Source organism: Saccostrea cucullata, unplaced genomic scaffold (genome assembly GCF_032062105.1).
Source record: "Saccostrea cucullata isolate Sc308-1 unplaced genomic scaffold, CSIRO_AGI_Scuc_v1 ctg4887, whole genome shotgun sequence".
Lineage (NCBI taxonomy): Eukaryota > Metazoa > Mollusca > Bivalvia > Ostreida > Ostreidae > Saccostrea > Saccostrea cuccullata.
In genome coordinates this window covers 27543-38796 of record NW_026933774.1, presented here as the reverse complement: position 1 = coordinate 38796, position 11254 = coordinate 27543, and positions in this window count along the sequence as shown.

The following is an 11254-nucleotide window of genomic DNA, read 5'->3' as shown; positions in this document are numbered from 1 at the left end:
AAAATTGACACATATATGAACCAAGAATAGTTAAGTAAGTTAAGTAAATGTGTCTAACTCACAAGAACTTTAGTTCCTTTTACACTGTAGATATTGTCATTAAAATGATCTTAATTGTTTTCTGAAACTTTTTTTTTATTCTCTAATGCCTGTAATCTTTTTATCATCCTAATATAAACCATGTTAAAGCGTATTTGATATTTCATAAAGTTAACATGGTATGCATATGTTTGATTATTTGTAGAAGAAAATCAAATGTGATATTACAGCCTGTAAAAATTTTCCGTCATTTATTGTCATTAAGATTGATAATCATTAAATTGTTCATGAAAACCTCTATTTTTTTTTCAAATGAAAGGCATGTTTTTACATTGTTTCCAATTGCTATATAATTGGTACTGTAAATGTTTAATTACCATACCCAGTCCCCTTTGCCATTGTAAACCAGGTTGAATTTTATTTGATTGGTAAAATAATATGGTCTCTAAAGAAAGAGTTAAATACTTTATAAATTGTTTCATTCAGATGTGATCAGACTGATCTTATTCTTAATGTTGTTGATATGTATGTAAATGCGCTGTTGCATATATTTAATTTACCAAAGTCTATTTCATTCCATAATGCCGTTCCAAGATAGTGATTCTGTAATTTTCTTTTGTTATAAAATAAAAAAAACATGTTTTTTGTTTTAAATTTTAATCTCGATTACACCTGTAATATTTACATAAATTTCAAGGACATTTGTAGCGTTTAAAATTGTAGAGCCTGTACCAGTTCCGTTCTGCGCACATTCCACCAAGTCAATCTTGAAATACGTTTTGGCACAGGTTTGCATGAACATCTTCATTTAGTTCTACATCGATCTGTTGTTCAACATCGTCACTGTTCATAATGCACATAATATGCAATATACATGTAACAATTATTAATTTGGTAATAACCTCGGGGTTCATTAGTGGAACATGACTGAGGATTCGGAATCTAGTCTTGAACAGACCAATTGCTCTCTCCACTCAGTGTCATGCGAAAGTGTTTTGATAAATCGAATTACCTCTGGCCTTAAGTGTCCATAATCTTTAAATGGTGAAATCAGCCAGTTCCTTAGTGAGTATGCCTTGTAGGTTAGTTGATGGTGCGCTTGGATAAACAGTTTCCCTGCCTCTGCTTTATGATAAAGATGTGAATTTCGCAAAACCCTAGCGTCGTGGGTACACCCTGGTTATCAATTGTACGCACTAATGATATATAATTCATGGTCAACTGCTGCCTATTAAATGAGCGTTGAAAAATTTTTAATTTTAATAAGTTATATTTCAAAGTGTTAAACTTTAATCAAGGTTCTATCAGGTTTTTTTTTTCTTTTAATGATAATGTTGAAATAACATATATATTTTATTTTTTTTTTTTTGTATTCAATCTCTTAATACCTGAAGTTGGATAGCTGGGAAGCCTTTTTTGTTGTAATGTTCTTTCTCACAACCTGGGGCATGCGTAAATCGTATGTAGGAGCCGTCTTAAAAACACACTACTCCGGGAATACCATACTTTTCCTGAACATCTCCTACAATTTCCCTCTGTCTATTCGGGGACGGCAAGGAATTATCTTATAAATCTGTGTATAATATACCCATTCTGTGAAATATTCCGACATCAATCACATGTCAATATAACAAGTTTAAAAAGACACATTATGCAGTGAACAATATATTTTTTTTAATACAGGGAAATCAGTGAATCCAAACTTTTTGAATTTAGTACAAGTTCACAATTTCAGCAATAAAATGATTACACGGTTTATCATATCATGAACAGTTGACTTGGACAATCCGAAAAAGTATGCACAATTTCTCATGGAATGCTAATTTCTTACATAATTAAGAAAGACCAGTAATTGTCTGTCAGGCGAAATATTTACATTACAGCCGGTGTTGTAATGTATTAAATCAAGCACAGTTTCTGTCAATGCAATTTCAAAAGTTTGTTTACACATAACACATTCTTTAATTAAAATTTGAAATCGTCCATATTTTCTACTGTTCTCATCTGTTCAACCACCTCCATGTAGTTACTGATTTTTGGCACACTAACTCTTGATGAATGAGTTAAAAGACCAAACAGTTTGCTGTAGCATAAGTGTTTGAAGAAGTGTATTCCTCTTCATACTCATCAAATAATAATTCGAATATTGATAAAAGCTCGATGTTTGACCTACTGCATACGGCCATTTTTTAAGTAATACACCAAATTAAACTTTGTTTTAGTGCTTAGTCAACTAGGCATGCGCATTAGAAACTTCCTTATTAGACTATAGCTGAAACACGAACTCAATCGGTGACTGGTATCCGCATCGACGAGCTCACTCGTTGACATTTGCTGATAAACCCTTCTTTTTGTAAAGTAACAAAAGGTAAAAGAACTTTAAAGTAATTGAATGAGTTATTTTTTTTCTTAATTTGTTAAGATCTATTCAGAAACTCTACTTTCGTTTTCCAAAGATTGCCAATGCTTAGAATAGATCTATATGTAATCGCAACAAATACGATGACGTAGTAAATACATTGGTTTGCCAATGTTGTCAACAGTAAAGGAAAACATGTATTATATCAGTTGAAAACTATTTAATGTAAAAAAGAGAGAAAATGACTTTATTTATTGTTTAACCTTCCATTCGAGAGTCTTTGCTTCAAAAAGATAATGACATAAAAGAAAGAAAAAAAGGAATTAACACGACATTGCACTTTGATTTAATTCATTCATTCTAAAGAAAGTTGTTTCAAATAAATATTAGATTTACATTATAAAAGATAATGGTTACCTTGTGCAAACTAAAAAGTAAGCAAATTTTCACATTGAATATTAAAGAACAGTTCCATTAGCACAAAAATGCTTCCAATCATGTCCTAAGTGACATCAGAATCTGTTGAGAAAATAGTTAGTAAGAATAATCTAAATATGTCTTTGGACTAGCTTTCATCTTACAATTACCCCCAGTACACACGTACCTGCACAACACATAAGAACATTATCAATCATCTTGGCAATTGATTGTGTTTAAAGTTAAATCTCTATTTTTCATTGTCAAAATCTAATTTGCAATTTAGTTAAATTTTGTTCCTTTGTGTGAATGGGTGCGCGAGAGTGTGTTGCCTTGATATTTTCATTTTTTTGTTTTATATCTTAATAAATTTAATCGTTTCCCGCTTTTGCGAAAGCAAGGGGAGTCTGTCTGTCTGTCAGTCTGTCCGTCAGTCTGTCAGTCTGTCAGTCTGTCTGTCCGTCACAAAAACTTTATCCTTGCCCATATCTTTTTATTTAGTGGAGCTATGACTTTCATATTTCATATGTGTATTTCTTGTGAAAAGAAGTTTCTTTGGATACCACTTTATTTGACTCTTGACCTTGACCTTGGAGTTTGACCCACTTTTACACAAAAATTCCAAACTTTTACTTTGGTCATAACTCTTGAATGGTGAGTAATAGGTTTTTCTTATTTCAAATATGTATTTTTTGTAACAAGTCCTTTCATTGGGTTTCAACAACTTTGACCTTTTTACTTTGACCCTTTAGATTTCCGTACTTATAAAAAACTTTAACCATGACCATAACTTTTGAATGGTAAGGGCTAGGGCTTTCTTTATATATAAAATTCTTGTGAGAAGACCTTTCATGGAATTCCAAAAACTTTGCCCCTTGGACGTTGACCTTTGAGTTTGACCTACTTTTCAAAAACTTTGAACTTTGGTATCTGGAGTGAATTGAAGACCTTGTATATTTCATTGATATATGACTCATTGATGTCGCTTTTACTGTTTTTGAAATATGGAACTAAGATAAAAAAAACCACCCACAGTTTTCACAGGAATGTCGGGGTGGTATCACAGGATGAACTGAATTAGTCTTGAAAACGAGATGTTTAAGGACGTTTAATCCTGAGCTTTTGAGCGCTTTTGCTCCTGTCCCTAATTTATAAAATTATGCATCATTTTACGTGCTAATATTAAATATGAATTCTACAATGCAAAGTGAACTATATTCAATCATAATAAAAAGAATCGTGATTTAATTCCATTCAAGTATAATTAGTCAAGGAAATATATTTCATAGCGGAAGGTTTTTTAGAAAAACATGTTTTTTTTTTCCTTTTTGAATTACATGTATTACAGTACTGATGATATTTAGATTTCCATTTTTCCATGCTAGTTGCAAATAGAGTTTCTTTGCAGTGAAATGTGTTACATATACGCTGGTTCTGAAATATCTATTAAATTATTTCGTATGAATTCTTTTCACGAAACCTGGGGGAAAATTTAGCCAATTTTAATTAAAGTAGACATTTTGTGATTAATTTCTGAAAATTTACGTCATATACCCTAATTTTGATATTCTTTTTTAAATATTTAAGAAACCTTTGATGTATTTGCTGAAAGAAAGTGGGCCCACTAGATAGGCATTCGGCAGGAATCATGGACACGAAACAATTCAGATTTAAATGTCCAAGCTCCATGTAGTTTTAAAACATATATCTTATACAACCTAGAAACTTCATGGGAATGGATTTCTGTCGCATGTTTTTTTTTTATTTTTAAATGATTTATTTCAATAAAAAGTTGTCATGAAAGATAAATCATCTATGCTGGATACATTTGATAAACTCTAATAGAACTCTAACACTAAATGATTTTGGTGCTCAGTTTTCAAATGCACTGAAAATTTTGAATGTAACAGAACGATCGAAATTGCTTTTTTTTTTGTTATTATTCAATATTTTTTCATCAGGTGTAAATTTGTAATTACAAGTTCATGTATGTTTATTTCTAATTGGGAACGTTAGCACTATAAATGAAAATATGTGAACACATTGAAAAATAAAACAATTAATGAAAATTAAAAACTAATAATTTATAAAACATAATTTGCAACTTTATTCAAGTAGTGTTTTTTACTACCAATTCAAAATTTTAAGCAAAAAGAAAAAAAAATAAAATAAAATCCTTGTATTCGAACCTAAAATGCTGCTTCGATACGACTCGAATCCAGCGTCAAACCAATGTGGCTACCGCGGGACACTATACGGAGCTGGTATTTAAATCATTATTTAAAGCCAAAGCCCTATACAATTGGACTTTGTCAATTTTCTACCAGAAAATAAATGGAAAAAGTTTAGATTTTGGTATTTCTGGGTCGTCTCTCCATTTTTTAAACAACGGGAATAAATTTTACGGTTAAAAATACACCGATAACGCATTTAAAATTCATGGAGAGAAGACCCAGAAACAACAAAATTAGTGAAAAACGGGTATAAATGAGTCGATTTTTGCATCATTTGACTCGTACGGCTATTTTCAGGTGCATATTCAAATAAAATAAAACAAATTTAACTGAATATTTCCCCATTTTATATTCACCTACAACACAGTCATTAGCTACGTTTTGAAAAAAAAATGTATAAATCAATGATATTTTTTTATTCTTTTTATGAGCCAAAATTCCTGCCGAATCCCCATCTAAAGCGCCCACTTTCTTTAAAAAAAGTTTTATTTTAAATAATTTTCTGGGTTATTAAACTTTCAATGTCAGACAAAATCAAATTTTGCTAGTGGAAAAAGGTCAAATATTTTATTGTAAAGCAATTTGAAATTGTTTCGTTGTAACAATTTAAAAGTGTCTTTCTTAAAAAAAAAAAAAAGACTTAAGAGTTCACTTCATGCTTTCATCTGATTTCTTTGGCATATTTGTTCCTCTATAGTCATAAGCTTGCGAATAATTTCTAGTCAGGCCTTAGGGTCTAAATTTAATTTTGTACGACTGTGTTTTGAGTGTGTGTGAAAGCGAGATTACGGGTGTTAGAATTCTGAATGCAAGTCCAAGTATTTACTTGTACATATATACTGTATACAGGGGAATTTTCGTCCCCGTTCAATTTTTGTCTCTTTCGCCCCTACTTCGTTTGGGCGAATTCAAAGAATACAGTATAATTTTTCCAACACAAATCTGACTGTGCGATTTTAAGACGGGATAAAATTATATGCAAGATTGACATGGCGAAAATTAAGCGGGGCGAAAATTACCCTGTTTAGAGTATATAAATTTAAAGGAATTATACACATTTTTTCATCAAACATTTCACTTTATTTGATTAAATAAGTCATTATTTTACCTCTATTGATTTTTCCCTATATAAAATGCAGTGATTAGATCTGAACAATTTCCTAGAAATCGCTATGCATCGGCTAATCGCCGATCGCGAGCGTTAGTTTTTTGAGCTAATCCCTCTGTCGAAAACAAGTCATGCTAATTAGAAGTTATACCGTTTCATTCCGACGTCAAAATAGACCGACGCAAAAACACAACGCTTCGTGACGTATTTCATATAACAAAACACATCAAAATAAGACGTAAACAACAAACAGAATGCAATGATTGCATTCGAATTAGGGAATAACTAATGATTAGATATGTAAATGAATATTTTTTTTAAAGGTGATCTTTAAAATTTAAATTTGTATCGGTATAATAAAACAGTATAAAATAATTAAACAATTAAAGTATACCATTGAGGGAGTAAGCAAGATCCCAGTTCCCCTCGACCATGACTATTTCCCTTGGCGCACTGCCCCTCGAGAAATGGTCCTGGTCTTGGGGAACTGGAATCTTGCTAACTCCCTCAATGATATACTTTACCTTTCTAATAATGAACTTTTTTCTTTCATTTTATAGGATTATTACGATATCATTATGAAGTACTAGAAATTTCGCTTTTCAGATTTTTTGACCATATTAAAGGTGATTAACGAAGCTGGGGGTGTGGCAGCCATTTTCAGACTATTTTAATTTCCTTTAAAAGATAAGACTCATATAAATATATACAAAATTGATCAAATTTTAAAACTTAAATGTATGAATATTTTCTTTGCCAAATAATAATTACAATAGTAATAATAATCAATACTTTATTTAAAGAAGGTAACCTGGTTAGTGCATGCACTATTCTTCCCCAGGGCCTTCTATATATATCAAATACATAACAATATTCCAAATACATAACAATATACCAAATACATAACAATATACCGAATACAATTCGTCATATATACATGTAATAGTAATAGTTTTAATGAATTACAATCACAAGATAATGAATATAGTGTCTATGTATAGTTAATTAACAATCATAATACAATATACAATATCGAAATCTGTTGTGCTCAAGTAATTGTGCGACAGCTGATGATGTAATTTTCTATGTTACGCTTAAGGACAGATGATACAAACAAATTTTTTCTTTGAAAAAGATTAAATATCATGTCACAAGTTTAGAAAAGTGCATGGTTCTTAGAATTTTTTCTCCGAAGGACTGGAAAATGAAATAGATTTGGAAAATATTAGTAAAATTTCAATAAAAAAAGGAATATAGACAAATCACATTCAGTAAAGGTTTACAGGTGAAAATAAATTTCAGAATATGTTATCCTGGCGCTAAAAGTGTAATATAAACCTTAGAAAAATATACCAAGCCAGGTGAATTTTAAGAGGAAGATCGAAATGACAAAAAATTGGCAATATCATATAGGCTGATTTTTACCATTTAGCTTTTATTAATAAAATTCATCAGGATCGGTATATTTTTCTTAAGTTTATATTACAATTTTAGTGCCAAGATAACATATTCTGAAATTTATTTTCACCTGTAAACCTTTACTGAATGTGATATGTCTATATTTGTTTTTTCATTGAAAAATTACCAATATTTTCCATGTCTTTTTCATATTCCAGTTCTTCGGAGAAAAAAAATTCTAAGAACCATGCACTTTTCTAAACTTTTGACATGATATTTAATCTTTTTCAAAGAAAAAATATGTTTGTATCATCTGTCCTTAAAGGTTCGTAGAGATTGAGAGAGTCTAATGTGTTGGAGAAGTTTATTCCATAGATGTACACCTGAATACTGAATAAGTTTGTACGAAATTTCGGCAATCTTAGATCATAATTACTAAGTTAAATCTAGTTAATTAATGGTTAATTTGTTGACTTCCAAGCCTCCTTATTGTGGCTAATAATTACTGTACCGACCAAACCCAGCCTAAACACCCAAGCAGTTCCAGAAAGCCTTACCGAGACTACTTTGTGACCGCTGTTGGACTGTTCTGGGACCGCTGTTGGACTGCTCTAGAAAGCAGACCCAGCAACCCCAGCTGTACTTGAAATGCTATCTGGGACTGCTTTGTTAACCCATGTGTGAAAAAGGTTCTGATTTACATTATAGTTCCGTCCCTTGTGTATTCTGAATTTGCAGGCTCACTATTGTTTTGTTTACTTGCAACAAAGAGGGGTTATGTAATGATTATGTGTTACATGTATAAGGGTGTCTAAATGACAAATTAATTATGAATATATTTTTATATAATTGTTTATTACTTTTCGATCTTGTTTGACACCTGTAGTTAAAAGTTAGTTGTTTTCATTTGATGTTTAGGAAATGCCTTTTGCACATGTTACCAATATCTAATTCTTGACATCGCTTTCCTGTTTCACGATATCAATGTCATTTACTCATACTTGTTATCAACTTTATGTTTAGATCTTAGGATCGTGTTCTTTGAATTTGTTATTCTTAGCTCTACCTAATTTCATTGTTGTAAATTAATGTCATACGGATTCCCCTGTTTTTGCAATTTTCTATCCTTAATCTAATTGGCTGGTCAGTACAAAAGTGGGCGGAATTGTCAAAGATTAGATGTGAGTGAGTTTGTAAGTGAGTCAGTTTTTGGACCATTCTTTGTTAAATTCAGTTTGTTTAATTTTGGACAATTCTTTGTTAAACTCAGTTTGTGAAATCTCAAGAAATTCTCTGCAAAATTCAGTTTGTTCTATCTACGAAATTTGTTCTGAATTATATTTGTGAAATTTATATTTTTGGACCTACAATAAATTCTAAACTCTAAAAACCGACTTAGCAATTTGAGCATTTATTACAGTTAAAACAATAAGAAAAAAAATATTTCTTACAATAATTTAATACCGTAAATCTGGAAATTTTTGCTGTAGATAAATTTTTAGCAAATTTGCGAGTTCATTGCATTCGCAAAAATAATTTTCTTAAAAATAAATTACCAATCAGAATATATAAACAAAACAGTGGTTATTCGCAAAATTTTGAAACGTAAAAATTAATGAACACCATTCTCAACCGAATTCGCAAAATAAAACCAACGTAAAAATTTCCAGATTTACGGTAAGTAGAAATTATTAAAGATAATATTTTTTAAAGACTGTATATTTATACACAAATGGAGTTTAAGAATTAATCAAAAACAAGAGGCTCATGGGCCACAACGCTCACATGAAAAGATTTTTCCTATATATTCCTCGTTAAAACTTTGATCGTTAATTGTGGCCTCGCCCTAGCCCTGGTATCATGATTTGAACAAACTTGAACCTTCACTACCTGAGGATCTTTTCACATAAAGGACAAGGTTCACTTTTGCCTTATTTGGCCCTGTGAATTTCTGAAAAACTGAAACTGCATAGTTTTAGTTAACAATGCATTGAATAATCACTTAGATCTTTGGTGACTGCGTATCTATAAAAAATGACGTCATTTTCTGTCTAGCCAATGCATTATGACGTCATGAAATGCGTCAATTTTCTATATATTCTGAAAAAGTCTTCAAAACGGCAAATTTTCAAACCTGTTTTTTAATATTTAATTTACAGCGCAACCTCTGATCTAAAATATACTACTACTAAATGATAGAACTCTTCATGGGGATTAAAAGACATGTTTTATTTTTTAGATCAGAGAGTGCGCTGATATTATTTTTCTTCACTGAAAGTACTCAATTATACCTGTTTACCTAAAAATTCAAGAACATTGCAATTTCATAAAGCCAATTCTCCAAGACCTGGACTTTTAGGAGAAAATTTTTAATAGAAAACGAAAGCACTAAGTCTCTATTTTATTTTAATGCCTCAAATGGAAAATCAACTGTTAATTTATAAATTGGTATATCTACAGGGCCATTTTATGCATAAAGTGAACCGACTTCTTTATCTTTCCTAATCTTCTTGGGAAGAATACTTTAAAATATTTTTTCTTCATATTCGGGCGTCTCCATATGAGTGAAAAATTCTAGAGAGGGACGTTAAACAATATAAAATCAATCAATCTCCATATTCCTATGTATAAATTTGATCGTCAAATGTGGCCTCAACGACAAGGACGACGACAACGACGACGACGACAAACAGCGGACAAATTTTGATCAGAAAACCTCACTTGAGGTGAGCTAAAATTGACATTGAAACCAGCATCTATCCTATCACATAAAATAAAGAAACTGAAATGTTATCATATATTAGATAATTTTTGTTAAATATTCATGTTCATTGTAATTGATGCGTGCAAGTGTGAATACCTTCTACCTTCAATAAATATTATTTCAAATTGATTCTATACGCGTACTTTTAATATATAACTCATTCTTCAATACTGGTGATTTTTTAAAATGTATTTCTTTTTTCCTTTATTTTCCAATAAATAAAGTGTAAGCAGATAGATTGATATTGATATGATTTGATACTTGTGTAAGGATATAGTATAAATAGTTTCAAAGATATGGGTTGAGGAATAAAAAAAATATTGATCATTGTTGTGTTGCATTTAGGGGATTTCAGATGCAGAAAATGTGACATAATTTTCGAATAGGCATAAAGATGTTGTTTTATTTGAAAATAAAATCATTTGGCATGATATTTGTGTACATTATCTTAGCATATAAATGAAATAATATATTCATTTTGTCAAACATGCTAAAATTATCTTAATTATTTTTTTCTGAACTTAAAAATTTGTGGTTTATGTTCGTAACGCATGGTGTCCATATGCATTAAACTTTTTAACACCTCTCTACAAACATTAAATAATTTGTCAAGTTCAGTTTCTGTGTTTAATTAATGACTATGTGTGATAAATTATTTTTTAACAATATGCTTCATGAACATAACTCAGTTCTTTTTGTAATTTTAAAATGATCTCTGATTGTAAAATGTTTGGTGTCTTGACCGTTACGAACATAATAGCTTTCAGTATGATTGCTAAAATAACAGCCAATGAATCATAAGTTTGGCTCAGAAAGTCCGTAGCAGTGGTGTAATTATAAATTAAAAACGAAAGTAGAAAGCTTGCGCAGCTGTCTGCTAAAAAACATGGCGATGCTCATTGTGTCCATGTGGAAAAAAAAGAAGTTACGAACAT